Genomic DNA, 24512 nt, shown 5'->3' on the forward strand with positions numbered 1-24512 from the left:
GTTGAGCTGGATTTCCAAATGGGAGGCCAACCTATTATTGTGAACAGGGAAGACAGTCTATCCAAAACCAATCAAGGTATGTCGCAGAGCGGTAAGGCTTTAATTTAGGTGGCGTTGGGCTAGAGCTACAATGCCTCCACACAACACCCATAATTCCAGTTATGGGTAAGTACAAAAATATGCAATTATTTATTAGGCCTTTTAAAATACACACTAAACAATGAAACCTCTAGGCAAATATTGACACGCACTAATAAACAGATGTGTACATTCACCTGAGAAGCTAGAAAGCATTTGATTCAGTAGCCAGTGTAACATAGGTAAGTACCAAGGTGTGCCATAAGGGTCAGTGACACTTAAGAGCAACCAGAAAAAATAATTTCCTAGCACTTAGTAAGTCCAGTCCTGAGATGGTTTGGGGCCTTGTGCCCTAAAGTCACCAGTTCCTAAGTTATACTTTTCAGGTAGGTTTACTGTGTGATTGGTCTATGCCAGTGGTGGTGATTCAGAATTTAAAAGGTTAAGGAAAGTTCAGGTAAGTAACTCTCTCAATCCCTCTACACTAGGATAGTCTTTCTAGGAAGGGAACCTTGACAAGGTTACCACCAACCTAAGTTGGGAAGGAGAGAGATTGGCACAGGACTGTATGCCCATATAACACTATGGAGGTCGGGAGGGAAAAGAAAACATACCCCTTTTGGCTCCCATTTCTCTAGAGACCACTTCTGAAGTTCCCGAATTCTGTTGGAGACAGTTGTCTGTGCTTGGTCCAGTTGAAGGAAGCCATGGGGTCGCGGGGGCAGAGGTCCCTTTCGGTTGCAGGATTTTGTTTTGATCGGTTATGGGGAAAGAATCTCAAGCACTTTTCAGCTGAACACCCTTGTGTAGAACAGATGAAAACTTCTTCAGAGCGGGCAACCTCAGGACACCTCCAGGGAGCAAAGAAATAATTGCCACAGGAGTAACCACAGTCGGGCAGCGACAGGCAAAATTCAGTGGACGAACAAAGCACAGCTACCTTTGATGCAAAAAATGGGTGAAAATGCAGGAGCTGGTGTCTTGTAGTAAACGATGAAGATACTCGTAGTTCCAAGGATACACTCGCAACCGCCGCAGCAGGGTAGTCCTGGTCAGCCTAAAAGTTAGTCCAGGGGGTTTTGGGTTGCAAGACTGGCTGAAATGTTCGAGGGAGAAAAGACCGAAAGTAATTTTTCCGAAAATAACTTTCGGTCATCTCTCCCCTGAACATTTCAGACTTTGCCCTTGCCCCACCCCCTACTTACCTGTGGGCAGCACACCTCCTTGTGTGCTGATGTCGCCAACATCCCTGTGCAACGCCGGTTCCCTTAACTTGCGTGTATGGGTACCGGCGCTACAGGGTCCACTTTTCTTTTTTTAAATGAATTTGTTTTATACTTTGAGTCAGGGTTGCCAGACACCCCGCACCCCCGCTCACATTACTGTGAAGAAGGGTGCGGGGGGACAGCCACAAAAGCCCCTGCTGCCCTTCTTCCCTGTAATGTTTTGTATGGCATATTTGTGAAAATGGTTAGACTATACTATATTGTCGTATAGCCAAAATTTAGACAAATATGCCATACATTTTTTTTCCCTGCACCTTTGGGTGATTCAGGTCCAGGGACACTTATGAAGGCTCAGAAGGTGGGGATTCTCGTGCAGGGGTCGAGTCTGGTTGTCGTAGCACCAACAAAGGTCATCTTGAGATCAGGGAGAGGGGCAGGACTTAACTATAGTTTGTGCTGGAGAGCTGCAGTAGTTGTCCTTGGGTCGTCGGCGGGCTGCATTGCTCGTAGGGGGTCTTGGCTCCTATAATCTGTGGAATGGCTACAGTAGGAGTTCTTTTATCCAGGATGTGGACTGGAATCTCGCCCCGGTTCACCAATGGTAAGGATGTGCACCATTCAAACTGGCAGCGCTCTTCAATCATGAATCCCCACTGTTCTGGGTCAACCCCAGAACATTTTGCTTTACTAGTGGGATATTTTTCCATAATACCTCAGCGAGTGGGAACCTTTTCCCATACTCACATAATCCTTAACTCTTTTTATGGGTGTCATTTTTTAGACTCTCCGTAGTGTCTTTTTAAGGTTTTCCTCTTAAACAACTTACTGGCAATAAGGCCTGTTGTTGCTGGGTTGCCCTAGGGGCTCCCTTGTTTACTTTCTTTTGCAAACCTTGGGTGAAGTACAGTTCCCAAGGGTAGAAAGGATCTTTGGCTCCCTTTTACATTTTATTCTGTGAAGTCAGCACACCCCACCTTATGTGGAGTGCTGGGGCGATACATTGTATCCCCTTTCACATTAATTCTGTTAGAGACCAGCTTACCTTCAGTGGCTGGTGGCAGTGATACCTTGTATTAATTTTGTGCACCTTTACCCCAGGCTGTGTTCACAGCTGCAGTAAAGGCACGTAGGGTGCTCATTTTACCAAAATGGCAATTTTTGTCTTTTTTTGCTAATTTTAGTGTTTCTTGTTGTTTCCCCTGATATCCAGGGTGGGAAATTCCTTTGTGTGTTTTTTATCTTCGGCGAGAGTCCCGTGGACTCCCCGCCAAGGCTCCAGTCTGTCTGTGAGAGCAGGAAGTGAGGGAGGAGTCCAAAACTCCCCAGCCCTTTGTCTTACGCCTTGCTTGAATGGGGACAAATCCCAATGGGGGGCTGTCTGTCCTGATTGGACAACCAGACCGCCCCTTCTTGTAAAATGCGGGGAGAGAATGTAGAGGTTGTGCTGTAGTTCCTGATAAATACTGCGAACCTGGAAGCTGAAGAAAAGTCGACCACTGGAACCGAAGAGGAAGATGAAGGAAACGTGGCTGAAATGATTTCCAACGACCGAGAGCCTGCTGTGTAACTGGAACCTGCTGTAGCCCTTCTTTCCAATCGACCTGGAGACTCTGAAAACAATGACCCCGACCCAGATCCCGGTGAGACCCACTAGACTCAAGAAGACCTGCATTTTGAGCCATCCCACGCGTTGCTGCGACCTTGCGTTGTTGCAATACCCCAATACCATGGGACCTCAAGGCATCGTGCGGTGCACGGTCTTCCGAATTCCGAATCTCCAGAGACACGAATCGAATCCAAAAAGTCCCCTCAACAGAGTGCTAGGCCTTTTCAACGATGAGAATTCAACCACGATTTTCTGTCTTCTTCTGTGCTCCTTGAAAAGGCGCCAAATCCGCAGAACCGCATTCAGCCGCGAGGGAAACCTTGCTTAGTGCCTTCATCAATCCTTGCTGCAAAGTCCCTTCTGAGGCCTTGTTTTCAGTCACCACGACAAGGAATCCATTGACCGGGTATTTGGCTGCAGACCCTGAAGTGTTCCTGCTGCAAAATCCTCTTCAATGCTGAGGTACTGTTTGCTTGGGTATGTACTTACCTTAAGCCTGTTAGAATTTCTGTATAGCTGTGGGTTGTTTTCTGTGATGGGGAGGCCTCTCATCCAGTGCACCCAGTCACACTGCTAGACTCCTGCTAGGGTGTCTACTGCGAAGCCCCTGGACCCTCTTCTAACCCTAGAAGTAAAGTACTCGCCTGTTTGCCCAGTTTACCCAAGGAACTCTGACTTTTGCTACTAAAGAACCTATTCTGACACTTCCTGTTGGTCACTAGTCCTAGTGACCACCCCTTCTGCCACTGAGAACACGCACGCTCCAAGAATAAGGGAAAGACTTTGAAGGGATTTGGCCTTTTGCCTAGAAAAGAAAATAAGTGTTTAAAAGTAACTTACTTGTAAAGAGTTGTTTGGTAACTGTAATTCTAAGAGTGAACAGTTACAAAAGTTCTTACGGATCTTGAATGTGTGATGCACTATTCTTAAAAGTATGGTTAACATCTTCTCTTCCTTAGCAGCTGTTCTCCAGCATGGGGTGTGGCATGGATTCACATGCTCATAAATATTCCCCGTCGTCAGGCTGGGAATCTTCGGTAAAGAAAAAAAAATCAGTATCAGTTTCGTTTCTGATCTGTCTTTCTTAGTAGTAACCAATCACTGGTCTCTGGGTCATACTGCCCCCAGCCAATGACTGCTCTCTCCCTAAGCCACACCCCTGGCAGCCATCCTCATATTTTTACCGCACGTCCAAGTGTTGGGAGTCCTCGTGCTATAGCTCTCGAGCTTTTACTGCGTTTTGCGCTTTTCCAAAGAGATTTATTTCGGTTAAATCGAGCCTCAAGCTCCACCGTTTCTACTTCCGATCAACGGGGACCCGTTTCGGAATTTTCTACGCCCCTAAAGGATGAAGTTTTCAGCGAGTTACGCTTCTTGGAGGATTCCAGAAGTTTTTGAGGCCTACCTCGCGGACATGGCCCAGGAGAATGGAAGCTCGACACCCGGATCCAAGCTGTTCAGCAACTGCCCTGGATGCGGATTACAGAATGTTCAAGGAGGACGAGCACTCGAGGTGCCTCTACTGTCTCCACGAGGACAAAACTCACGTGGAGAAGGACTGTGCGTTTTGCATGAACATGTCGGATCGGACTATGATGGATCGTCGGACCCGTCTTGCCAACTGGCTGGAAGACAAGAGCCCAGCAGGTGAGAAGAAGTCAGAGCAGTCTTCTAAGTCCTGTGAGGGCACCCCAGCGACAGGGGCCCAACAGAAGGCAAAGCACTGCGAGTCCGCGGGCACCGGGAGCGCAGAACGGTCGGGCTCCTCGGCTGCCAGGCAAGGCACACCTTCACCGATGCCACCAACCACGAGACACCGCTCTGGCTCAGGGAAGAGAAAATCAGAGAACCCGGGTAAGCTTCTGGAGAGGCCCCGGTCGATCTCGAAGTAATCGGCTGAAGGGGAGCGAGGCGGTGACCCTCCCCCTAAGGTGAAGGCCTCAAGCGCGCCCAAGGTAGTGAAGGCCTTGATTCAACCGGCCAAGGCCTCTATTGAGGGAGTCGCTGAGGCCCTGGCAAAGAGTGTGGAGGCTACCCCAGTGGAGGCGACCTCGGGGCCCAGAGTGTCCCTGCCTTTGCGGAGGGAATCCTCTTTTAAGCCCATCGAGAAGACCCCTGTGGAGACCCCGGTGGAGAAAGAAGGGGGGGCGGTGGCCGACACGGACACAGCCTCCGAGGAGGAGCTGGTCGAAGTCGAAGGGGGACTCGACAAGAATTTGGAAGAGACCCGGTCCCACGGGAGGGATCCCGATGAGGGGGACGACGAGAGCGGGGGTGGTGACGACGCGGCCCCTGTGGAGGAGGAGCAACCGTCGCGCCCGTCGCAGCACGAGCCACAGGACAACTCGGTGGCCATTTTGACGGCAATTCAAGCCTTATGGACGGAGATAAGGACGAGATTGCCCTTACCACCGACGGATGACCCAACTGAACCGGGTCTGTCGGGGAGCTTTCCAAACAAGAGAAGGATTCATCCAGCCCCGCCATTTCAGCCCTCACAGCCCTCTCAGCCTTTGTCTCCTTCCCCGGTCCCGAGGGATGACACGGGAACAGATACGGCCACGACGGGGACGGATGACGACGGTGGTGACGACGGGACTGACCTCCCGTCGCTGATTCCTCGGGCATTCCCGCCCGATGAAATTGGCTCCTTCCACGCCATGATTGCCAGGGCGTCCGAGCTTTTCCAGCTCTGCTCCGAAGAAAAGAAGGAAGGCTTCCTCTACCAACGGCGCAAGGCCAAGAGGAAGACGGTCCTCGTGGTGCCATTGCTGGATGACATCTGGGATGAGGGACTTGCTCTCCTGAAGAACCCGTCCACGACGCCTGCCAAGAGGGACCGGTTCGAGAAGAAGTACCTGGTCCCTGACGGCGCCCCTTTGTGCCTTAGAGCACAACTGACCCCGGATTCAGTCGTCTCGGCAGCGGCCAAGAAGAAGGCAGGGGGGCATCGGCTTCAACTTCTACTTCCCCACCGGACGGCGAGGGAAAGAAACTAGATGCCATGGGATGACGAGTCATCTCGTCTGCGGCGACGATTAAGGCGGCCAACGCCCTAGCGATTGTGGCCTGCTACGACAGGCAGTTGTGGTACAAGATCGCCCCCCCTATTGGACTTCCTCCCAGATGACAAGAGGGCAGAGGCCCTGGCGATCCTACAGGAGGATGAGGTGGTGTCGGACCACGCCATAACGGTGGCCACGGACATTGCCGACACCGGTTTCCGTCAGTTGGGCAACAGCATTTGCCTTCGACGGCAGGGGTGGCTCAAGGTGACGGATTTCCGCCAAGACGTACAAGCCAAAGTTTTGGACATGCCCTTCGACGGGAACAATCTGTTTGGGAAGACAGTGGGTGAGTCCCTTCAGGCCATCAAGGCCAACACGGAGAAGGCTCGGGCCTTGGGAGTTCTGCAGCAACGACGGCTGCCCTTTCGGAACTCCGGAGGGAAGCAAGGTGCCTCCAAAGGGGTCAACTACAGGGGATGAGGCAAGTCGGGGGGAATCTCGCCGTCGTCGCCAGGGTGGCCAAGGTGGCAAGACTGAACCGGCCGTTGCGTCGGGCCCCCACCGAAGCACCCCGGTGGGAGGCCGGCTGACGAGGTTCTTCAGCGTGTGGGAGTCCATCTCCACCGACCGTTGGGTGCTGGATGCCCTGGCCCACGGGCGCACTCTGGAATTTCTGAAGAAGTGCCCCCGCATTCCTCCCGTGGCCAGGAAGGAAAATCACATCCCTCAACTGTTGTTGGAGGTAAGGGCGATGCTCAAGAAGGAAGCCATCGAGCCCAAAGAGGCTCTGGGGCTCCGGAGTATACTCAAGATACTTCCTCGTCAGAAAGAAGACAGGAGGAGGGCATCCCATCCTGGACCTGCGTCGGCTAAACAAATGCATCAAGGCACAGAAGTTCCGGATGGTCACCCTCCATCACGTGCTGGGCCAGCTGGAGGAAGGAGACTTCCTATCGTCGTTGGATTTGGAGGATGTGTACTTTCACATCCCCATCCTAAAAAGACACCAAAAGTTTCTCAGGTTCGTAGTCCAAGGGCGGCACTACCAGTTCAAGGCCCTCCCATTCGGATTGAAGTCGGCGCCCAGGGTGTTCAACAAGTGCCTGGCTCCAGTGGCGGCGCAGGTGCGCCTGCAGGGGATCCACATATACCCCTACCTGGACGATTGGCTCATCCGAGCAGGAGCAAGGGAACTCGCTGTCGAACACACAGCGAAGACCGTCCGGCTGCTCACGGACCTTGGATTCTCCATCAACTTCCCCAAATCCCACCTGGTTCCGTCGCAGGTCGCACTGTTTCTGGGAGCCGAGCTCGATACAGTAGCACGACTTGCCTCGCCGTCGGGAGGAAAGGACGAAGGCCATCCTGGGCAAGGTGCAGCGCCTGCTGGCCACGGACGTGGCCAGAGTGAGGGCCATCAATTCCCTTCTCGGGATGATGTCCTCGTGCATCTATCTGGTGCGCCTGTGCAGGCTTCGGATGCGTCCTCTACAGCAGTTCCTCGAGGCCCGTTGGATACAAGCGGAGGGCAGTTTCGAGGAAAAGATCTCGCTCGACGAGGGCTTCCGCCAAGTAATTCGGTGGTGGGGCACCAGTGCGCATTTCGCGGCGGGCATGGACTTTCAGACCCCAATACACCAAGTGACGGTGACGACGGATGCCTCCCTGGAGAGGTGGGGAGCGCACACCGGAGATCTTCACGCGAGAGGCCTTTGGCTCCCGGAGGAGAGGCCGCTCCACATCAACATACTGGAGCTACAGGCGATGTTCTGGGCCCTCAGGTCTTTCCTCCCGTCCCTCAAGGGCAAGGTGGTGAGGATCTTCACCGACAACACCACCACAATGTTCTACATCCAGAAGCAGGGAGGAACCAGATCCCCAGCCCTATCCAAGGAGGCCCAGGATCTGTGGCACTGGGCCGTCGCCCAGGGGATGTTTCTGGTACCCTTCTCACTCAGCGGGGAGCTGCGCTCGTGCCACGAGTGGGAACTACGCTAGGATCAAGTGGATCCACTCTTCCAGCGATGGGGAAAACCCCAGATCGACCTGTTCGCGACGACGACCAACTCCAAGTGCCAGAGGTTCGCCAGCAGGTTTCCCCAGCCGAGGAGCATGGGCGATGCTTTCTCGTTCCCTTGGGACGGCCTGTTCCTGTATGCGTTCCCTCCGTTACTGCTCCGACTCATCAATCAACTCAAGAGATCCTGGTGCAGGATGATCCTCGTCGCACCGGCGTGGCCGAGACAGATCTGGTTCCCGGACCTTCTGGACTTGTCAGCGTCCCCACCGATCTGTGTCCGTCGACAGTTTGATCCTTCTCCAGAGAAGGAGGCGCCATCCTTCATCACGACCCGGGGTCGCTGAACTTGCAGGCCTGGCTCCTGCAGCACTAGAGCTTGGAGGGTACAATAGCCCGACGGACTGCCAAAAGGTCCTTGCAAAAGCCAGGGCGTCCTCAACATTCGAGTGCTACGGACACAAGTGGAAGAGGTTCTCTGTCTGGTGCCATACACAGAAGATTAACCCTCTACGGATTACGGCCCCTCAACTGCTACAGTACCTACTGTCGCTGGCCAAGGCGGGACTGGCACATGCTTCCATCAAGATACACCTGGCAGCGATTTCCCGATACACCAGAACAACGGGACTTCCATCCCTGTGGTCTCATCGCCTGGTGAAGGAATTTATGAAAGGACTGTTCCGATTGTTCCCGCCAGTGAAGGCTCCAGCCCCGGCGTGGGAGCTCAACGTAGTGCTGACCAGGCTCATGGGGGCGCCATTCGAGCCTCTGCATTCGGCACCGTTGAAGTTCCTTTCGAGGAAGACAGCATTTCTGGTGGCCATCACCTCCGCACAACGGTTGGGAGAGATCCAGGCCCTATCCTGCAAGCCTCCATACTTGACTTTTCACGAAACAAGATTGGTGCTGAGGACGCACCCCTCCTTCATGCCCAAGGTGCCGTCGGACTTTCACCTCAACGAGCCCTTGGTGTTACCAGTTTTCTTCCCGTCACCTTTGTCACTGGCCGAGAGGACTTTGCACTCGCTGGATGTAGTTAGAGCGCTGAAGTTCTACGTGGACCGCACTAAGAGTTTTCGGAAGACTTCACAGCTGTTTGTGAATTTTGGACCTGTAAATCAAGGGAAGGCTCTCTCGAAGGCTTCCATTTCCAGATGGCTCTCCGGCTGCATCATGCACTGTCACCGGTTGGCAAACCGACCGTTGCCCGGCCGTCCGAGAGCCCACTCGACCAGAGCGATCGCTGCTACCACGGCGTTCTTGTCTGTGTGCCCCTGCTGGACATCTGCAGGGCTGCTACGTGGAGGTCGACGCACACCTTCACGAGATTCTACTGCGTCGACCGGGATTCCAGGGAGGAGTCCAGAGTCGGCCAGGCAGTGCTGCGCAACCTGTTCATTTAAGGTGAGCCTGGTGAGGAGGTAATAGTTGCTTAATGTTGAGTTTATATAATGCTTAATGTTGAGCCTTGCCACCTCCCGTGGTTGTGCATGTGTGTACTGCTATGTATTCTTATATTCATGAGCATGTGAATCCATGCCAGACCCCATGCTGGAGAAGGAACAAGTTACTTACCTGTAACTTTTGTTCTCCAGCATGGGTCTGGCATGGATTCACATGCGAACCCTCCTACCCCTCTGCGGCTCTTCACTTGGCCACACTGCCACTTTACGTGCTACCAAATCTGAGGATGGCTGCCAGGGGCAGGGTTTAGGGAGAGGGCCGTCATTGGCTGGGGGCAGTATGACCCAGAGACCAGTGATTGGTTACTACTAAGAAAGACAGATCAGAAACGAAACTGATACCGATTCTTTTTTTTTACCTAGGATTCCCAGCCTGACGACAGGGAATATTCATGAGCATGTGAATCCATGCCAGACCCATGCTGGAGAACAACAGTTACAGGTAATTAACTTGTTCCTTTTGCCAGTCTAATAGAAAGTAGATGTGAAGGTAGTTTAATCTCCTGTGATTAGGGTGTGCCTCTTCCCAAAAGTAAAGTGTTGGTTTCACCACATTATTCCTGCAGGGTAATTGTACTAGTGTCCTCTAGCTGTTGGTATCACCAGATTAGTCCCGTTAGAATAATTGGATGAGTATCCCCCAACTGGGTCTTGCTTCCCCTGACTTGCTGCTAGTCTGTCCAGAATAAGTCTGCATTAGGTTGTTGCCTACCTAGAATAACTTAGTCATTCAGTAAAGTATAACATTGGGTTTCACTTTCCCCTACATTGTAAGGTTAAAAAAAGTATGCAAGTTTTACTTACATTGTGTTAGCTGTGTGCCATCCAAAAATAAGTTACAAGGGTTACTGCTTATCTCTATCTGTGTTCCACTGATTTCAAAAGCACCTGTAATTGTATATTACATTCTTAGGTTTTACTCGCCTAGTATAACTGTGTTATCACAAAAGTAGTTCTAGGTTTTTACTGAACCTTGAATAAGTGTTCCACTATTCACCAAAAGTATATTGTTCAGTTGACTAAGTGATGTGTACTAAGCGTCGGTGTACAACTGGAAGGCTCTACTACCCTTGGATTACTGAATGTAACTGTGAAAGTAGCCATTGGTTTTTACTCCCCAAGAATAGGTGTGACGTATACTGAATGTGTATGAAAAGGTTTTGACTTTCTCAGAACTACTGTTAGGTATTTAAAATGAGGTTTATACTTGGGTCTGTGTGCCTTCAAGTATAGTGTTGTGTTTTTATATTGTGATTTCATATAATTTGTTAGTACTTACTTACCCCCTAGATTTATCTGGGTCTACTTTGTATTGTAAACATAAATGATTTATTTAAATAAGTGTTTTTCAGTCGTTTGTATTACAATTTCATTTGTACTGATTCTACAGCCCTCTCTCCCTCCTAGGATGCCTGGCTGCTCTGTCTACCCTACCATGGTACATCCTTATACTAAGAGTGGAGTCTTGTACTGCCTCAGTTGTATGGTTTTACTAAGCCTTTAGTTGGACTTCAGAAAAACTGTCCTAACACCCACTCGCTACACAATCTGCCCAGCAGCAGACATTCAGGCACCAGGATGTGGATTGGGACCAGACATATCTGCCACACACACATACCACCACTTGGCTCGCGAAAGCAGCAATTTTCCCCGGAAAAGGGCATTCCATATAAGGAAACTCTGGCTCATAGAGGGCAGGACAAAGAACAATATGGCTAAAGGACAGGCAAAACATTTGTGGCGTTCCCACCTTAGAGCTAGCCACTCTTATTAGCCATTTGCCAGAAGTGCAAATGTGCCCAAGTAAAAAGTTTAAAACCTGGTAGGAAAACTTCACTTTAGGGTAATGTGTGCTGTTGTAAAAATACAAGAAATCCATAAAGAGAGAGAGGTCTCACAACACTGATAATCTTATGGATTGATCAGTCCTGCCATTAAAATGAGCACAAAGCGAGGGAAGTAAAGCAGAAAGATTTACTTACTGCCAAAAAGTCAGGTCAGGAGTCAAAACAAAGCAAAAAGAAAGGGTGTCCCGTAGAAGTCTATGGGAGTAAAAGAGTATTGTTTTCCTAACACCTGTATTTCTGAATATTACTCCTTATAGGGCAAGTCTTCTCCAAGGGGCATTCATGCTCATGCATTTGGGGCTGCTGCGATTGCGATTCAGGGATGAATTCCCTTGAAGCATTGTAGTCAAAGGTGTAACTTGATCATCTCTAACTGCTTTTTGTACGCATTACTGCATGGACACCAATTCTAGATCGGGTGCTCGGTTTGACGAGGCTGTCCTCAAACATTGGTGGTATTCCATAAGAATGTAGAAAAGTGTTTGGGACATAGTATTATGTAAAAGTACTCCTTTGGCCCCATCCCCTTTGCCCCATACTTGCTACTGTACTCCTAGTCCCCTTTCCGCTTTATGCCCTCCCTCCATGGCCCTATACCAAAAGTGTCACGCTCACCTGGTCTCCACGGGGGCGTAGCACGTAATCGTATGACCGGGAACTGCACTGGTGTGGTTTTGATGGTATAGAGGTGTCCTCTCCCTTGTTATCTCCCCAGAAGGCGTTAGCCTGTAAAGTTGAAACAAGAAGTTAGCTAGGAGTGGGTTGGATTGGCCCCACTACCTGCCACCTCCCGGTGCCCGAATCCTCTCCTGCTCACCTATGAGTTTGGTGAGGTTGGCGCTCCGTCCTGCTTGACCTTCAGCAGGGGCGTGGTAGGCTCAGTCTTTCTCTGGGAGCAGTTACTTCACTGTTCGAGAGTGCTGTTGCTGCTTTTTCAGAATGCTTGGATAATCAGGTGAGTCTCCATCTCAATAACAGCTTGGTATAGATGCTCATATTGTCCCAAGGCTTTAAACGTATTTGTCTTTCTTGCAGATGCAGTTTCGTGCGTCGTTCGGGAGAAGATTCAGCCCTCCTCGGATGCTGAGCTGGTTGCCTCCCAGGTGAGTATAGGTGTGAATGAGTGGCGCCAGATGACAGAGTAAATGTTCGTTTATATGGTGCGCAACTAACCTGCTGTTTTCTGTTCCCCTTTTGCAGGCGCGGCCCCAAGATGAAGAATGGAAGAACCGCTCCGAAGAAACCCGGAGGATGCAGAATCCCAGGTGAGTATCGGGAATCTGCGTGGGAGTCATTTTCCAACAGGGGCGGCGATCAGAGAACCAGCCGGAGATGAGACCGATGGGCGAAATTGCAGGTAAGGGCTTGTCACTGTAGTAACTCCTGTTCTTCTCCTTATCTTGTTCCAGGCACCGATGGATGGACAGCACCAACGGGCATGGCTGAAGAAGCTTGAGGGCAGAGCAGACACGGTGAGCGTTACGCTGCAGGAGTGCAGAATAACGCGAAGCGTGTTCTGCTTGCAGGGTGTGGCTTATATAGCCTTGTAAGTAGTGCCAGGTAAAGTAGTCCCTTTACCACACCCTGTCTCTCAGGAAAAATAGTCCCTCTGCCACACCCTGGATTAAACAGAAGACTCAGTCTCACAGGCAGTTTAAATAGTTCCATAAATTCAGCCCCTTTCATGAGCCTGGCGCCAACGGCACCAGGACTGAGTCCATGAGACTCTGGGGCACTTCCTTGGGGCCTGCCAAGTCCTTCTGGTTGGCGGGGACTGGGATGGGCCCAACAGCTCCAGGGGTTTTGGAGCGCACACCATGACAGCACTCCACCCCCCCCCCCCCAAAGGAGGGGTCTCCCCTTGGTCCTGGTTTGTTCGGGTGACTATGATGAATCCTTTTCAACAATCGTGGTGCATGAATGTGTTCACTGGGTTCCCATGATCTTTCGTGTGGTCCATATCCTTTACAGTCTATTAGATAAAACAGTTTTGATTTGACGATTTTCGAGTCCAGAATATCCTTGATTTCAAATTCGGGTTCTCCGTCGACCATGATCGGTTTTGGTGGTTTCAGAACTCTGGTTCCTGGTTGTACTGGTTTTAGAAGTGAGACATGGAACACGGGATGAATTTTCATGTGTGAGGGTAAATTGAACTTCACTGCTACCGGATTGATGATAGCTTTAATGGTGTATGGACCTATGTTTCTGGGGTTGAAGGTTCGGGTTCCTTTCATGGGTATGTGCTTAGATGCCAGCCAGACTTCATCTCCAACTTGATACATTGGAGCTTCACTCCTATGGATGTCTGCTGACTTCTTGTACCTTTCCTTGGCTTGTTTCAGCTGATCCGTTGCTTGTTTGAAGGCTTGGGTGATGGCAGAGTGCAAACTTTTTACTGCTGGCATTTCCAAAGGTTGAGGTGAGTCAAGATTGGAAGTTCGTGGATGCAAACCGTAGATGGTGTAGAAGGGGGGCTGTCCGATGCTGGAGTGCAGAGAGTTGTTGTAGGCATACTCGCTTATCCATAAAATGTCTTTCCAACCGTTTTCAGATTGGTGTAACATACATCTGAGGTATTATTCTAGAGTCTGGTTGGTCCTCTGTCTGACCATCAGTCTGGGGATGGTGGCTGGTGGACAGTCTTGCATCGATTTGCGCTAATTCGCAACACTTTTTCCAAAAGCGCGAGATAAATTGGCTGCCACAATCCGAAATTAGGATGGAAGGAAATCCATGTATTCGGACTACCTGCACTAAAAATTCTTTAGCCAAGTTTGCGGCTGGGGGTAGGCCCTTCAGTGGAATGAAATGAGCCATTTTCGAAAATAAGTCCACCACCACCAGAATTGTGTTGAACCCGTTACAAGGGGGAAGGTCAGTTATAAAATCAAGAGACAACATATGCCAAGGCATAGGCGGAATATCCAGTGGTTGGAGTTGACCTGGTGATCTTTTTTTCGAGGCCTTGTTTTGTGCCCAAATTCCACAGGATAATACAAATTGCTTGATGTCTTTACGCCATGTTGGCCACCAATAGTATCGCTTGATCTTGGCTTCGGTTTTAGTTGTCCCAGGATGGCCTTAAACCAGTGATTCGTGGTAAGTTGAGATGACCCTCTACTGAAGTTCTTTACTGGGTAGGTAGAGACGTCCTTGAAAATAAGGTAAGTGGTTTGAGACCGAATGATGAACACTTTTAGTAGACCAGTCTCTGAGTGTCTGTATCCATGAGATGTGTGATTTCTTTGTGGATGTCGTCTAAGGTTTCTCTGGGAATGATGGGCACTGGGTCTGGGTTGGTGGATTCCTCGTCTACCCCAATGTGAGATAGGGCGTCAGCCTTGCCATTTCGACAACCAGGTCGGTAAGTGATCACAAAGTCAAATTCAGCAAAATATAATGCCCATCGGAGTTGGCGGGATGATGGAGCCTTTGCCACCTTCAAATACTGTAGATTGCGATGGTCAGTGATTACTGTAATTGTATGCCTTGCTCCCAGCAGGTAATGCCGGCAAGCTTTGAAGGCCGCCTTAATGGCCAGAAGTTCCTTGTCCGTAATGGCGTAATTCCATTCAGGTGCCGTGAATTTTCGTGACCAGGCGGCCACTGGATGGAGTTGACCCGTTTCAGGATCTTTTTGTGAGAGGACCGCTCCCATTGCTGAACTGGAAGCGTCTGTCTCAACCACATACGGTAGGTCTGGACATGGGTGTTTCAAGATCGGGGCTGAGATGAATTTTTGCTAAGTCCTGAAAGGCCTTCTCGGCTTCCTCTGACCATTGAAAACGTTTGTTCTTTCGTAGTAGAGAGGTAACGTGATGCACTAGCTATCAGAAGCCTGGAATGAAGCGGCGCTAGAAGTTCGCAAATCCGAGCATACTTTGAACTCCTTTAATCGAGGTTGGGGGAAGGCCAGTTGAGTATGGCATCGACCTTCCGGGAATCCATGCGTACACCATGTGGGGTTAGGACAAACCCAAGGAATTCGACCTCCATAACATGGAAGAAGCATTTTTCCAGTTTTGCGAACAGTATGTTGCCGAAGTTTATCCAAAACTGCACGGACGTGTTTCACATGTTCCCGTTCAGACGATGAATATACCAGGATGTCATCTATGTATACTACAACACACACATCAATCAATTCACACAGGGCATTATTCATCAAGTACTGGAACGCCGCTGGGGCGTTGCAAAGACCAAAGGGCATCACCTGGTATTAGAATAATCCATATTTGGTGTGGAAGGTGGTCTTCCATTCGTCCCTTTTTTTTTTTTTATTCATACCAGATGATAATGCCCCTCTGAGATCGAGCTTGGTATAGATTCGGGCATCTTTAACTTGGTCCAAAAGTTCAGGAATTAACGGCAAGGGGTAACGGTTTTTAACTGTGACTTGGCTGAATGCGCGGTAATCGATGCAAGTCCTAAGGTCGCCTTCCTTTTTAAGCACGAAGAACAGAGCCGAGGCTGCAGGGGACTTGGATGGGCGGATAAAGCCCTTAGCCAGGTATTGGTCCAAATACTTTTTTAAATGCAGATTTTCAGGCTCTGTAAGTGTGTAGATTCTGCCACATGGAATCTGAGCGCCAGGTATAAGGTCGATTTGACAATCGTGCGATCTATGGGGAGGAAGGGTATTTGCTTGATCTTACTGGAAAAAGTCCTGATAGTCTTGGTATTCTGGAGGTAGCGGATTAGGCTGATTCGAGACAGTTGTGACTTTCTTAACCAAAGGTTCCTTTGTTTGGTAACCGGTAGGAGCATGTTCGACTGAGAAGGTCAGCCTCTTAGCACGCCAGTCGATGCAAGGATTGTGAGATTCTAACCATGGCATTCCCAGAATTATTTGAAATTGTGGAGCTTTGATTAGATCGAATACGATGTCTTCCCGATGTCCGTCTTGGCACAAAAGTGTCATTTCTGTTGTCGAGTGCGTTACTGGCCCTGACGCAATCTCAGTTCCATCGACAGTGGTGACTAAATCTGTAGTTGCCTTTTCGCACAGAGGAAGATTCATCCTTGTAGCCAAATCGTGATCCATATAATTTCCAATGGCCCCGCTATCAATATATGCTCTGACTGCATGCATTTGAGAAGGCTGTTGGTGATTTGAGGATCATTGGCAAGACGAGGTGCAAGGTCTGAAAATCCTTCTTTTCGCTCGACAAGCAGACCCCTACGCTTGTCGGGCGAGGAAGTTTTCCGGCTCCGGCTCCGTTTCCACTTTGCCGGCAACTCTGACTGCTTTCTTGGGTGGCTTTACAGGACAGTCTCGAAGAAAGTGGCCAGCAGAGCCGCAGTACAAACATAGCTGTTGTCTTCTTCTGTCTCTTTCTGCTTTGGTTAATGGCCCTCGCTCCCCCCCCCCCCCCCCCCCCCCCCCCCAATTTGCATGGGTTCGGCCACGTCGGAAGTCTTGGATGCATTCTCCTTTGGGCGCACAAACACCCGAGTGTCCATCCTAGCTCGATCCGCCTTACGGTTCTGTAGTCTATGATCAAGCTGAACCACCAGATCTATGTATTCCGCACAATCAATAGGGGGGGTTGACCACTTGGGCTAAAAAGTCCTTCAGCTCCCCTCTTAAGCCCCGGTGAAACAGAGTTATTCTCTTATCGTCAGGCCAATCGGTTTCTACTATCAGTCTATTAAAGGTTGCAATGTACGACAACAGATCCTGGCTGCCTTGGCGCAGGGACAAGAGTTCATTATCCAATGCCTGACCCTGAGAGTGGCGGGCAAACAACTTCTCCATGTTCCTTTGGAACCCCTGGAAGTCTCGCAAGATGCGATCGTCCCGATTAACTAGAGGAACCGACCAGTCCGCAGCACTGCCACTGAGATAAGACAATACAAAGGCTACCCTTGATTGGTCATTTGGAAAGGCCCCTGGCCTATATAGAAAATGAAGTCGGGGGGCGACGCGATGCAGTCGCTACTCTAAAGCCGTACGTGGACGGCCCCCTGCTTCAGCTAAAATTGCGCGGTTCCTTTGGCCTATATGATCCATCGACGCCAGCTATGTGGATCGGAACCGATGGGGCACTAGCGGCTCAAAGATGAAAGATGAAAGCTGGGAGAGGGAGCACTATGTCCGTACTCGTCGCCTGAATCCCGCCCCCCCCCCCTCCTCTGCGGCTCGGAGAATCCAAGATGGCGGACGCACGTATGATGGCGGCCACAGTCAGGAATCTGAGGCGATCCTCCCCGTAGCCAGAGGGGATGGACGGACATCCGGATATCCAGACAAACGGGGACTATTTCCATCTGCCGGCGAGGGCCCCCCCGGAACCGGCAGAGCCCTGCATACATCGGCCCTGTTTTGTGCACCCTCTCCCTTTTCCTCCTGAGGCGCCCCGGCCCACGCCGCCCTACAGCTACACATCCAGCGGACGGAGATCTATACGGCTGCGGTAGTGGCCCACCTGGATGCGCAGTGGGGCCCACCTTCCGGCTCATGGACATATGTAACGGCCCTAGAGGCGATTCAATTCCTGGAGCCAAAGATGAGAGACCCTCCCCCCAACGGTTGGCAGCGGGAGCCCCTTGAGAGATTTAAGGTAGGCCTAGCTCGCATGCGCTTCCCCCTGAGCTCTTCCTGGGGCGCCCCGGCCCACTGTCCTGCTCCTCTTCACCGCTACATCGCTCCCGGCGGCCATTGTCCTGCCTCTAACAACTAGCGCGATGTCCAAGCAACAAAAGACCACCTAGTCTTCGGACATAGCAACTCTTTTGACCGCTTCCGACAAAGCTAAAAAACAAGATTCCTGCTTCTCTATCTCGCGGGAATCCCTAGATAACAAGGGACCTTTGCCGACCAAAGAAGATATTCGTGAATTCATGGCGGACATCAAATCAGAATTCCGCTCTTGTATGGCGGAACTCACAACTAAATTGGAAAGCACAGACAAAAAGGTCTCGGAGGTTGAACAAAGAGTAGGAGTTGTTGAGGATCATATCCATCCAAGACCATGCCTCCGCGCTAACGGAGGTCCAACGCTCAATCGGACTATTGCAGGACAAGTACGACATCCTGGAATACAAGCAAGAAGACCTCGAAAATAGGGCCCGGCGCAACAACCTCCGCATTCGGGGGGTTCCCACATCGATCCCAGACAAGGGGTTAGCTGAATATGTGGGCCTCTTTTTCAAATCTCTTCTCCCTGACCTCGAAGACTCACTGCTTCTCCTAGATCGCACCCACAGGCTGAACCCCCGACGCGGAGTGGAATCGGATGGCCCCCCCGACGTCATTACTAGGGTGCACTTCTTTACTACGAAGGAAGCCATCTCGGCAATAAGCCGCTCCAAATACGAAATTTCATTCCAAGGGACTTCTCTCCAGATCTTCCAGGACCTTTCTCCGCTTACTCTTCAAAAGAGGCGAGCCCTTCGCCCGTTAACCGCCCTTCTTCAGGCTCAAAAAATCTGCTACAGATGGCTCTTTCCCACAGCTTTGCAATTTTCCTACAAGGGCTCGCCCAGGAAAGTTAGCCACCTGGAAGATGCTACCGACATCCTGCGCCCAGATGCTTCCAAACCCTAGTCTTTCCCGCCCTCCAAAGCAGCGGCTGATTCAAACCTAGTGGCCTCCCCTAATCCCACACAAGACTCTTGGTCGAGGGTTCCCAGATTCCGGAAGAGGAAATAGCCAGATGCGACCCCATGTTGGAGCTTCCACCTTGATCCCGGCCCGCAGCCCGGCACCTTGTTCCGATCTGCACCCTCAGGAACACTGATAAGATTTATTCTTTAAGCAGCGGGCATTATTCCTCGGCTCATGCCCGGTTCCAAGGCACAAGCCATCTGAGTCCTTGGAACAAACCACTAAGATTACTCATAGGGTTAGCCATGTTGGCTACACACTGTTCGATGGCCCTGTTGGCCAAGGGAGGCATTAGACCCGCAAAAGGTCAGCCACCCTCAGTTAAAACTCGGTCCTCCCGTTGGCAGCCCGAGAAAAAACCCACAGGCAGGTTGGGGAATGGCTACACACTCCGCGACATGATGGCTGATTCCTCTACTTCTCCCCCTCCCCCCCAGGACTCGTCAACCTCCCCGGACCTGGCCCCGAAACATCGAACTCTGAGGTTCGTCTCCCTGAATGTCAAGGGACTAAATTCACCCGCCAAACGCAAGTCTTTACTACAGAAGCTTCAGAACGACGGTGCAGCTGTGGCTATGCTACAAGAAACCCATCTGCTGCCGGCAGACCACAGCCGCCTGCGCTCCCGAGACTTTCCGAAGCAACTTTTCGCGTCTGGGAACTCCAAGAGGGGTGGCACAGCTATCCTATTCGGGAGGGGCCTGAGCCCTCAGATTCTGGACTCTGTAAGCTGCCCGGAGGGGCGGTACATGGCGGTGAAATGCCTACTACTAGGACAACTCTACTCTATAATCTCTGTATACGCACCCAACTCAGGCCAGGCGCTGTTCTATGAATCCCTGAGTACAACCCTCTCCCTGTTTTTGGAAGGCCACATAGTGATTGGAGGGGACTTCAATGGGGTCCCGGACCCCTCGAAAGACAAGTCACACCCACCCAGTGCTGGAGACCTCACCATAGCCCTGGCTCTCCTACAACTATTTAGAACCTTGCGGCTGTTGGATTCATGGAGAGTACTCCACCCATCCGAAAGAGACTTTTCCTTTTATTCTTATGTCCACAGAACCTTCTCCAGGATAGATCTTCTAGTGTCTCCACAAATCTTCACGTTTACCAACAATGTGAAAATTGGCTCCAGAATCTTTTCTGATCACGCTCTGGTGACCCTGGAAATCCGAGTGCAGAAACCAGCTAACCCCCAACAGCGCAGATGGACTCTATATGATCCGATTCTCAACGAGATGCCACTCAGAGACGCGATCGCAACCACGATCACCAACTTCTTTAAGGAGAACCCCAGTGATGACACCTCTACCGCCAACACTTGGGACACAATGAAGGCAGTAGTGCGGGGTGAACTGATTGACGCTTGTGCCTATGATAGGCCGCTCCTTGCGCAAACTCGCCAGGGCCTTGAGGAAGATCTTAAAAATGCAGAATGGACCTATAAGGTGAAGGGCTGGACCCCTAAAACTCAGCGGGCCATCCGGATAGCACAGAAAAAGATCGAGGCCCACTATGCTGAACACACTGCCCACCAAATGGCAAAAGCAAAACAGTTTTATTATGCTAAAAACCACAAATCAAATAAACTACTAGTGGCCAAACTTACCAAGGCGAACAGGAACAATACCATTGTGGGCCTGCGGGACCAACGAGGCAAGGTCTATTACGCTGACCAGGACAAACTGCCGCTCGCTGCGGCCCACCTGACTCAGGTGATGACCGCTCCAGTGCGGGACATGGAGGAACCGAAGGAATACTTACGGGGTGCAGTGCTTCCCCGGCTAAAAAGAACAGCCCGTGACTCTCTGGAGGCGCTGATTACTGACGAACTGAACGAGGCAATAAGAGCTCTTAAATCCCGAGCCCCTGACCCTGATGGCTATACAACCAGGTTCTACAAGATTTTCAAACCCCAACTATTAGCACCTTTGGTACAGTTATTTAACTAGGAGTCAATTACGGTCTTACTACCTAAACCTGGGGGCGATCCGAAGAACCCTGCATCATATAGACCCATTGCCCTGCTCAACATAGATGCTAATATTTACTCTAAAATCCTGGCATCTCGTCTGTCTCGATTCTTGCCAGACAGAGAGAACCGGTGCGGATCAGAGTGGCTTCCTCAGACACCGCTCCACGGCCGACAACATTCGAAGAGCCTTGGATCTAGTGGAACTCGCCTCCCGAGATTCCCGGGAGTTGATGCTCTTGGCCCTGGACGTGACCAAGGCGTTTGACAAAGTGGATTGGACTTTCATGAGGCTCACCCTTGAGGCGTTTGGATTTGGCCCGGAGTTCTGCACCATGACGCTGGCAAATTACAAAGCCCCCAAAACCCTTCTCAGAGTTAATGGCACCCTCTCCTCCCCCATCAATCTAACTTGCGGAACCCGACAGGGATGCCCGCTATCGCCACTTCTCTTTGCTTTAATTATGGAACCGTTTGCCTAGCGGATCAGGTTGAATCCTGCAGTCGAAGGCTTTCAATCAGGCCCGGCGCACCACAAGCTGGCCCTCTATGCAGATGATGTCCTCCTGACTATCACAAAACCCCGCTCCTCCCTCCCTCAAGCCCTGGCTGAGATATCGAGATATGGCAGGGTCACAGGCTTCACAGTCAACTACCGGAAATCAGTCGCCATGGGAGTGGGCTTGACCCGAGAAGCCCTGGTCCCGCTGTGTCCAATACAATGGTCGACCAAAGGAATTAGCTACTTGGGAGTTCAGATCCCGACCAGTCCAAGCGAGACTTATCGGGCTAATTTTCCCCCATTATTTACAAACTTGGAGGCAGACTTGAGACGCCGGGCGACACAGGAGATATCGCTGATGGGCCGTATTACAGCCCGTAACATGAACTTACTACCGAGATTTCTGTATGCATGCTCCACTCGCCCGGTGCCGGTTCTGGCGCCAGTCCTTTAACGCTTACAGAAGAAAATGCTGCAGTTTATTTGGAGGGGGAAAAAGCCCCGGATCCCTAAATCCACGATGCTGGGAAACGCGAAATTGGGTGGGCTCGGGGTCCCTGACTTGCAGAAATACCAAATGGCGGCTCACCTGTCCTGTATCCAATCATGGCAAGTCCTCACCAACCGCCCTAGATGGGTGGACCTCTAGCAAACGCAGTTGCCCCTCCCCGCTATGCTTTCTCCCACATGTCCCCCCATCCGGAACGGCGACAGTGGCGGAATCTCCTGGCATCCACCAAACACACCATTTCGGTGTGGGACAAGGCGTTGAAACAGGAAAGGATCCCGACGGGGCTCAGCCCCCTCTCCCCAGTGTTCATGAACCCGGCCTTCTCTCCTGGTCTGTCTCCCTGGAATTTTAAGGCCTGGATTGCAGGAGGCCTAGAGACCCTGGGTCAACTTTTTGAAGGGGACCAACCCTGCCCCTTTTGAGCGATGCAAAGAACTCTTTAAGATCCAGGAACGAGATAGGTTCACACATACCCAGCTATGCCACTGGTGCACACATCCACAGACTCGCCAGGCGGCTACTCGTCCCCCCACAACCATCGAATTGACCCTTAAGGAGCTTCCGCCCCGAGGAAGAATCTCCACTCTATACAAGCGCCTCCAAATGGACTTCCTAACCTCCAAGACCCAGTATATGGCCCTATGGGAGGCGGACCTGGGCCATCCGATTGAAGAACAACAGTGGGTTGACATCTGGTCCCGGGCTCTCACCTCCTCATCATTCATCACGAATAGAGAGTGCGCCTACAAGATCCTCCTCCGGTGGTACTACCCTCCCCTAAGACTCCACCACATGAACTCCACGATCAACCCTCAATGCTGGAGGCAGTGCGGCCAAATAGGCTCCTCCTTCCACATGTGGTGGTCCTGCCCCAAGGCCCAAGCCTTTTGGAAACAATGCCTGGCGACAATAGCAGACATCACTCAGGTGCGACTGCCCTTGGCCCCCGAACCCATCCTCCTTGGAGCACTGATCCCCGGGATTTACCCCAGGTCTGGCCCCAAGGCCAAACTATTATCACAATGCCTACTTGCGGGCAGGAACGTGATAGCCCGCACATGGAAAACGACGGAAGGCCCTCTCATGCCTTTCTGGTGGATGAAAGTCTGGGACATCCTGATCGCCGAGAAGGTGACGGCTGCCGGAGCAGGCACCTTGCATCACTTTTGCAACATCTGGGGTCCGGTATTAGTTTGACCAAAGGTTCCCAGCCCTGACTTTCAAGCCCCAACTGGCCAGGAGAACTATTCAGGATGGAGACCCCCTACAGGGAAGTGAAGAAGGAACTTGTGACCGAAGGGTGGGGATTGGAGGAGCGTCAAATGGTATTACTGTATGCTACATGTCGCAAGTGGTTAAGCTTTGTATTGCCATAACCTGCCTGTTTAAAATAAACACGTTTAAAAAAAAAAAAAAAAAAAAAATGAAGTCGGCACTGGTTCATAAAAACCGCATACCTTTTTGGGTCTCCTGCAAAGAGTTCTGGAGGTGCCAAAGGTACAGCCCCTGGAAGGACCACTTGGAACTGGATTGCTGGGTGTAGTCTGAACCGTTGACCCCAATCCAGGCAACAGTGTTTGCCCCGCCTGGGATTGAAGCAATGGTTTAGCAAGCTCATCGGTACGGTCTTTAGCCACGATCAATTCCCTCCTTAAAGCATTGGTCTCCTGCCGGGCCGAATGTACCTCAGCCCTGAGTTCCCCCAAAAGTTGGGCCAGTTGGGCAGTCTCTGAGGTTTTCATGATGCCCAGGTAGAGAATTTGTAGAAGGCTTCGTGTTCTATCACGCTCACCTGGTCTCCACGGGGGCGTAGCACGTAGCCGTATGACCGGGAACTGTACTGGTGTAGTTTTGATGGTATAGTGGTGTCCTCTCCCTTGTTATCTCCCCAGAAGGCGTTAGTCTGTAAAGTTGAAACAAGAAGTTGGCTATGAGTGGGTTGGATTGGCCCCACTACCTGCCACCTCCATGTGCCCGACTCCTCTCCTGCTCACCTATGAGTTTGGTGAGGTTGGAGCTCCGTCCTGCTTGACCTTCAGCAGGGGCACGGTAGGCTCCGTCTTTCTCTCGGCGCAATTACTTCACTGTTCCAGAGTGCTGTTGCTGCTTTTTCGGAATGCTTGGATTATCAGGTGATTCTCTATCTCAATAACAGCTTGGTATACATGCTCATATTGTCCCAAGGCTTTAAATGTGTTTGTCTTTCTTGCAGATGCAGTTTCGTGCATCGTCTGGGTGAAGATTCGGCCCTCCTAGGATGCTGAGCTGGTTGCCTCCAGGTGAGTATAGGTGTGAATGAGTGGCGCCGGATGACAGAGTAAATGTTCGTTTATATGGTGCGCGACTAACCTGCTGTTTTCTGTTCCCCTTTTGAAGGCGCGGCGTGGCCCCAAGATGAAGAATGGAAGAACCGCTCCGAAGAAACCCGGAGGATGCAGAATCCCAGGTGAGTATCGGGGAATCAGCGTGGGAGTCCTTTTCCAACGGGGGCGGCGATCAGAGAACCAGCCGGAGATGAGACCGATGGCCGGAATTGCAGGTAAGGGCTTGTCGCTGTAGTAACTCCTGTTCTCCTTCTCTTGTTCCAGGCACCGATGGATGGAAAGCACAAACGGGCGTGGCTGAAGAAGCTCGAGGGCACAGCAGACACGGTGAGCGTTACGC

The 24512-nt window shown here is 51.1% G+C and overlaps 1 protein-coding gene across 1 annotated transcript in view; it reads left to right on the forward strand.

Annotated features, from left to right (window-relative positions):
• The window catches only part of OGA (O-GlcNAcase), an 867474-nt gene that overhangs the window by 839368 nt on the left and 3594 nt on the right, over positions 1-24512 (forward strand). The gene's annotated exons all lie outside the window — the stretch shown is intronic.

The sequence above is a fragment of the Ambystoma mexicanum genome, chromosome 8 (assembly GCF_040938575.1).
Source record: "Ambystoma mexicanum isolate Mex_15411 chromosome 8, UKY_AmexF1_1, whole genome shotgun sequence".
Taxonomy (NCBI): Eukaryota; Metazoa; Chordata; class Amphibia; order Caudata; family Ambystomatidae; genus Ambystoma; species Ambystoma mexicanum.